At 37.3% G+C, this 8,225-nt stretch overlaps 1 long non-coding RNA gene across 1 annotated transcript; it reads right to left on the reverse strand.

Annotated features, from left to right (window-relative positions):
- Positions 1–1,386: 1,386 nt before the first annotated feature.
- Positions 1,387–4,531, reverse strand: LOC148084310 (uncharacterized). The gene is made up of 4 exons (XR_015710701.1): positions 4,393–4,531; positions 3,024–3,320; positions 2,861–2,948; positions 1,387–1,579 (listed from the first exon to the last, which is right to left on the reverse strand). It is a non-coding gene; the product is annotated as an uncharacterized LOC148084310 (long non-coding RNA).
- Positions 4,532–8,225: the final 3,694 nt, after the last annotated feature.

The raw sequence follows: 8,225 nt of genomic DNA on the forward strand, positions 1-8,225 counted from the left end.
CATGTTTAACTTCCTTGGTAAATACACATCAGATGAGAGAAGAGGACTTGGATAAGAAAAAAACTCTCAAAGTTTTAAACACGCCTTAAAGCTAAAAATCTGTGCGAAGACCATCTGCCCGCCTTTGCCTTCACAAGATCTTAAAATGGTGTAAAAGAAAAACAGGTTAACAGCAGATTTTTAATTCCTAATTACAGCTTCTTAAAGGGCCAGTTGTCTGGTCTTTGAGTTTTTATTCAGGGGATTTGATTCCTCAGCATATGCTTGTGGAATGTGAACCAAAATCACGATTCCTGCAACTCCCTTTCCATGGCTTCGTTGAACTTTGCAGAGCTGTGTCAAACTTTTCTATGAATACAGCAACAACTGTCACTGAGAGGCACACCGGAGAATTGGGGGCACAAGTTTGGCTGCGAAGAAATCACTGATCCACTGGGACATAAAATGTTAAGCACTACAGGGCGAGGCCGCGCCTGCCAAAATGTTCCGCACTAAGTTTGATAACCCAATTTACTCTGTGCTTCTAAAACGGCCCATTTGAGCCTTTTCCCGTCCAGCTCTCTCAGCAGCCGAATAACATTTGGCACAGAAATGTGCTTTTATGCAGAGAGATCTCCAAGTTCCTCCACAAAAAAGTAGACATTTAAAAGTCTCTGGAGCTGAATTTGATCCAACCTTCTGCTGAGTGTGTTCGCCTGCTCGCATGTGTGTTGTGAGGTTCATGGTTGGTGAGGCACTGACTCCTTTAGAGTCAGCTTTAGAAATACATAAACCTATTCAAATGGTTATTTAATTACACACAAAACACACACTTAAGTTGTGTGTTAAAAGACACAGTTATTTCCTTATATAGTTGTTTGGTGACAGATTACTTTGCTTCAGACCTTTGGAAAGTTGATGATTGTGTATCCTTCAGTCAGTTAATATTATGATATATTATATATTGTATACATAATACATACATATATTTATTATTATAATAGAATTAATGACCAGAAGCTGTTTCTTTCAACTGAGAAAAATCTATATGCTTAGGAAAATAGTGTGACAACATGATCTGGAGTTTATAATTAATGCGTTTGTGTCGTCTCGTCTGGACTATTGCAATAGTTTGTCTAAATGAAGCTGTCTCGTCTGCAGTTAATTCTGAAGCGATCTTGATGGATCTACTGATCTACAGACCTTTTTATTTGTGCAGACTTTTCCCTGATTGTCTCGGACTCCTGTGTTTATCTTATGTGTCTTGGCCTTTTAAAGTCTATATTTTAACTGTGTATTGTTTTTTATTGTTAAAGCGCTTTGTGACCCTGGTCTAGAACGGAGCTTTACAAATAACCTTTACTATAACTGACTTCCCTACTTAATAGTATAATAATCAGAACCAGATGAAAGAGGAAACAACCTGAGCTTTAATTTTCAAACTGACTACAATATTCTACAGCTAGGAGGTGGGGGAACTGCAGCTTGGCTCGTATCAAAGAAATGTTTCGCCGGAAGAGTATCCAAGGGTTATCCAGAATGACGAGCGTTCTTATACATCAGTTGCCACAGCTTCTCCAACCTCTGCAGGTTCGCCTTCCTGTTGTCGCAAAAAAGAATTTAGATATAATGATATCATTAAAATAAACATTCCCAAGTCAGGCTATCATCTTCTGACCCTACAGCTGTCTGGTTCTTTTTGTTATTAAATTGCTCAAATTCTCTCAACAGACAAACAGATGCTTTTCTAGCCCACATGCAAAAGCATTCTTCCCCATCTTTGTTTTTGGCTCAATTTTAAACAAAGTTACTTATTTCACATGTGATTTAGGTCAAAGACTATTTAATAACGCCGTAGATAACTCTTTGAACTTGGACAAGCATAAAAAGTGCTTTTCTAAGTAGTGATGGTCTGATGGTCTAAGCAGAGTCATTATTTTCAGTCACATCATTTTTAAACTGATGGCGCCACCTACTGACCTCTAAACAACATGACACTGCTTCATGAAGCTTCATCAGACCATCACTATTTTTAAGGACAAAATGTGTGCTTCTCAAAACTACCATTGCACTGCAATTTCCCTCTCGGTAATGACAGGCTGATAAAGCTTCATGAGGCTTCATCAATTGGTGTCATGTTGTTTCGATGTCAGTAGGTGGCGCCATCAGTTTAAAAATTATGTGATGTTTCATTGGAAAAGTTGTTCAAAACAAAGGAAAATTGTGCAGAGACCGCCCTCTAGTGGACTCTGAAAATAATGACACTGCTTCATGAAGCTTCATCAGACTAGCACTACTATAAGGTACAAAATATATTAACCTTAAAATGTATGAAGGTGGATAAATAATGGCAAAAGCTCACATGGAGAAGTTTGGAGACAATGACAGGAGGAGAGGTATTTAAGAAAAGGGAAAAAGAAGAAGTTCTATATATATTAATTGTGTCTTTTTTTTATATTGTTAAAACGCTTTGTGACACTGGTCTAGAAAGGCACTTTACAAATAACCATTACTTACTTACTTAAAAGAAATGAAGAAAAATTAGATACAACTATTTTTTTTTTCACGTAAGAAAAAAAATACCTTAAACATTTATTTCTTTGAAACTCATAATTAAGCCTTAATGGCAGCCATTGAAATTGTGTTTATTAAAACATTTTTTCTGCAAAATCAAACCTATTATCTACATTTAAACATATCTTGAACGGCCGTTTGTCAAGATATTTACTCAACAAAGGAAACATGTAAACATTCATTATTTTTTGTGGGTTTGTTAAAATGGTGCATTACAGAGAAAACAACACTATGAAGGTTAAGAAAAAAGTTAGCGAGAGAGAAAATTAGTTAGTTAGTTAAATGTGTGAATTCAAAGATACTTGACCTCAGTGGGAGTCCAGAAAATCACCACAACCTGTTCTTTGTGCTTTTTCTCCAGCAATCTAGCCCTAGCTCTAGCTCTAGCTCTAGATCTAAAGAAAAAAAAAACATGCACAACAATTTCAAGATCACTGATAGTTGGTGTTAATGCCGAAGAATGACTTTACCTCAGCTTCCTGCGTAGACAATTGCAGCACGAAATCCCGCACAGCACGCAGCAGTAGTTTATAGCAAAAAATGCCATGATAAACACCGAAAGCCACACCATGTATTCAACGTTGTACATCGTTGCAGTGGGTGTATTGTCAGTGAATTTGGAAAAAAAGAACAGACAGCCAGACCTAGATGGCAGTCGATGACGGGCCTTTTAAACAAAGACCTCAGATGTGCCTTCTCCAGTCGCCTCGCAATGGATTTTCCAGGATGCAGAACATCACATACGTGTAGTCATCTGATCTCAACTCCTGAAAATCACATGATTGGTGGAGAAGAAACAGAAGCAGTATAAGTTATAGACAAAACAAAAACAATTAGCCTCATGAAAAATATAAGACTTTTGCCCCTGGTTTTCACAAAGAACTGGACCTGTTGATTAAGCGCGGAGCACTATCTTAACAACAGAAGTACAATTATCGTGTTGTCTCCGATTCTAACTCCATCATGCGAGGATTGCAACATCATGCTAAACAGGGCAAAATACTTGACCGGCCATGGTTGCTTGACCGATCCTACGTTGTGGTTGTCTTGCCCAGTTTTCCTCCTTTCATGATGTCACAGATCCATTGAAATGCATTCCTGTTTCCACCCTGGAGATTGAGTCGCCAGAAATGTTGAACAAAATGTGCCTCCTACAATATACCAGATCCAATTTAGCCCTCCTCCCTGCCTAGACCATCTACTCTGCTCTGGATAGATGGAGTCTAGAAGCGACCAGAAAAAGAAATAGAAGAACGGCGTATTGCTAACAGTAAAAGGCCTTGTGTTAAGTAGTGTGGTGTATCCACTCTTTGTGGAAACTAGGGCCTCTCAACAAGGAGAATAAGAATCAAAGGCTGGAATCTGCCTCTAAAATCCAAAAATGATGATTAAATATTTGTGAAATAAATGCAGAGGTGGAGGGATTACCATGTTCTCTTTCTCAAATATTTTTTAATTTAAATGCCTTTTAAGTAGTGATGGTCTAATGAAGCTTCATGAAGCAGTGTAATGTTGTTTAGAGGGCAGTAGGTGGCGCCATCAGTTTAAAAATGTTTAATTAGAACAATTGTTCAAAACAAAGGAAAATAGTTTAGAGACCGCCATCTAGTGGACTCTGAAAATAATGACACTTCTGCTTAATGAAGCTTCATCAGACCATCACTAGTTTTAGGGTAGAATTGATTCACTGCATTAATATTTGTCCATAAGTAGCAGTGAGTGTGTGTTTTGTGCACATGTTGTTCCTTCTACTGTAACAGGAGTCATAAGGATGAATAAACTAGTTGTGGTTGTTCTGATCAAACATCACATCATTTTTAAACTGTTGACACCACCTACCTACACAACATGCCACTGCTTCATGAAGCTTCATCAGCTCATCACTTGAACAACTACATTCAGTTCCTGCTTACTTGATACGGTTTTAAGAAATTAAAAGTTCTTGCGGTATTAACTTACAAATACTTATATTTACCACTTTGTGAAGTCCATCACCTGCTGTGACTATGCTAATGTTATATGATATGTTTGAAGAGCCCACATGGTTTGAATCAAAGTCCCTTTGTTATGAATTTAAAAAAACAGATAATAAAGCAAGACTTTGGAACATAGACCAGCTCCACAGATCATGAAGCTAACAAAGCCAATGACAACTTCTTACAAGGGATCAAAGGAAGAAAGGCGTGTATACTACTGGAAAATGACTTGAACAGTACTACATGCTTCTGCCAGGGAGCCCATTGCACACTTTAAGATAATAAAATGATTCAACAGTTGCCTATAAGGAGGTTCCTGAACAGTCCTGTCCACTTTGTCCAAGAGTGTGAAATAGAAGCAGAGCTAATCAATGTGTGACACACAGCTCAGCAATTACACAACGGCTTTATTAATTTTAAATAATAAAACAGGAAATCATTCCGCAGGGGGTTGTTGTTGTTGTTGTTGCGACTACTTAATCGCCGGTAAACATATTTTCAATCAAGTGAATAACATGGCTCCGACAGAATGACACTCTGCTGTGAACTGCAGAAATGGTAAATTCACGCTGGTTATATAATAAGGTTTTGCATTTGTTTGCACTCCTGTGGCGATGATGTTTGTCGTCTTAAATCAAACTGTATTAAGATTACACATCTGCACTAATGGCTACAGTACAGTCAGTACTACGTGTACTCTTGATTGTTGACTCACATATAAACCAGAATACACATCTCAGTTTCTGTCAACTTATTGTTCGGTTATGTTACAAAATGTATTTGCATGAACCAAAGTTGATTTATTATGATTAATATCATTATTATTATTAATCAAAACAATTCAAAAACATTCAAGAAAAGCGACCTCTGACTTAAATTTTATTATAATTGCGTTTTTAATAACTCAAAATTCTTTATGAATTCATAGAGAAAATAATCCCTTAATTTAAGACAAGAAAAGGTTTAGTCATGTGTTACATGATGGTAAAGTTGTTATCATTAATCTAGCAACCAAAAAGAGAAATTATATTACTTACAATATAATTATATTGTTTTGTGTGGCCTACTTGAGACCTTGATTCCTGCAAGGGTTTGAGTGATTTGCTGTAATATAACAGAACAGTTGTGGCATTAATGATTTTGAGAACATTCATTATCCCGACATAACAAATGATAGTTTTAATTTTCAAAGTCAGAGGATAGATTTACAGCGACCTCGTCCTTCACACGAACCTTCCTTTATCTTTAACAAAAGTCTTCCAACTCTTCGATTTCTCTTTATTTAGTACGTCTGGATTTTCATAGCCTTTGTCTAGCCGCAGCAGCAGATGTTTGAAGGTTGACGGTAAATTAAAAACTATTGTCTGAAAATTACTTCAGGAATTCAATCAAGAGTTTTGACCTTGACGCTTATTGGTCGCTCCACTCAACAGGAAGTCTGATAAAGACATCCTCACTGCTTTTCTTTCCTGAATTTAATTAGATGAAGATTCACTACTTCCCCTCTCCACCTTCTCTTATCCGACTGCAGACGACCGCCGGATAACCGCCAGCGGCTGCAGGCTGACTGGGCTCATCCTGCTCCGAAGAGGAAGCCTAATGTGTTCTGTCCATCGGCCTGATCTACGAGCTCCCTGCCCGTGCCAGGGCCAGACAGAATGAAACGCCATTTTGGAAATCAATGCGGCCTCGGACAGTGAGCGGAGAAAGTCCATTGAGTATGCAAAGATGTGTCATGATGGAGATATCTGAGAACAAATGCTGGTATCGATTTCCGAGGGGGCAAGCAAGGGCTTCGAGCTCAGGCTTTAGGGAATTGGCTCGAACCGATTTTGCAGATCTATAGTGTAGTGTCATTTAGGCTCCAAAATATAATCGAAGTTGCAAGCAGCTACAGGAGACCGGAACTTTGTTGAACAGCTGTTTAATGCAGCTTCATCATTCAATGCCGTCACATACACACATACAGGGCTTTAAATACGGTAGTTCATTTGGGACAAAAAACGGAAATGCAATACACAAAATATAGCAGTCAAGGTTCAAACTTACAGAGAAGAAAGCGCCAACAAGCTGTCCAAAATATACATCCTTACTAACAAATCCAGTGCTGTGTCTCATATATATATATTTTAACCTGATAAACTGTGTTCTTTTCTAATAAACTTTATGTGATTCAGTTAACTTCCGTTTACTCAGTTGTGTGGGTGTTTTAGTACGCCAATTTAGTGTGCATGGTGCACTACATTTCGCATACTAAGAATTAAGACTCACTTTTTTACATTTAATAAAATGGTTTAAATGCCCATTACCAAAACTCAGACTGTCTATTCCTGGAAAGAAAATCCACAGCCATCAATATAATAATTAATATCACTATCAATCCAACTATTCGGATTGATTGAATATATTGAGTACTAATAAGTCAAAATACATGTAAAAGTTAATAAATTTGGAATATATTATATATTAAGTAAAAGAAACTTAAATGAATTGTTTCAGAAATAATGTAAGTAATTAATGAATTATATCCGCAAGCAAGTACCCTTTTCACATGAACACTGTCAGAATAAGGTGAATCAATACAAAATTATGCAAAGAATGCTCATGGAGGACAATATTTGTAGATACATTTCTGAACCTTAGGTTATCACCGATGCAAATTCTCCTATGTGCACTACAGTTTGGGGCCCCTTACCATGTGCTTTATCAAGTGGGGAAGAGACCGTCTCGATAGACTCTGACTCAACACAATCATCCGATACTCCATTAGTATCAGACAAGAGGGGAGGAGTGGACTCGTTTTCAGAGAGTTTTTCTGAGGAAAAGTGCCTTGCTTTGTTTTGTCCTTCCTTGCGTTGGTCACGTCTGCTTAATTACATATTATTTCTGAAACATAATTGCAAGAAAAGTGGGAAATTTCCAAACAAAACAAGTTATTTGAACTGTACAATTGATCATGACTGGCAGGAAGATACCGTGATCAAGAAGGCAGTAAAGCAAAGCAAGGCAAGACAAGGCGAGGCAAGGCAAGGCCATTGTGAATTCCCTGAAAGGTACATTCTGGTGGTGGGTACCTGTTGCATGTCAAAGAATGCTTTAGTTTGATTTAAGTATGGTTATTTTATTGTAAAAGTTCAGTTAACTTGCAAACCCAGGAACTACTTTTAAGCGCTTTGTGACCCTGGTCTGGAAAAGCGCTCTACAATAAATACTATAAATTACCTGTGCAGAAGCCAAGTTCCCAAGTAGGCAGGTTAGATAGGGTTGTTAACTTGACCTGACCGGCCCTGTAACATACGCTAGCTTGAAACTGCTATTTCTTATACAAAATTAAGAAAATAGTTTTATTTAGTTTAGCTATTTTCCCGTACTACTTTTTCAAAACTTGTTTTATTTTCCTATTTTGTTATTTATATATATATATATATATATATTTTATTTATTTATTCAATGACTATCGTTACCTGCTCCAGGTAGTTTCCAGGTAGTTAAGTCAAAAGAGCCCCCTAAGAAATGCATGCATGTAACTGTTATCTTCAACAAGATAGGACCTAAGATCTGCAACTGTGTTAGCTTCTGCGGCGCTAGTAGAACTCTGCAAGTAAACAAATTAAGAGACAATTTAAAAACTTTATTCAAAGTATATATATGTTTAACTAGACACTGTATGGGTCCGTGAGTCTGCGGAAAAGCTTG

Source organism: Callionymus lyra, chromosome 3 (assembly GCF_982586985.1).
Source record: "Callionymus lyra chromosome 3, fCalLyr1.hap1.1, whole genome shotgun sequence".
NCBI lineage: Eukaryota > Metazoa > Chordata > Actinopteri > Syngnathiformes > Callionymidae > Callionymus > Callionymus lyra.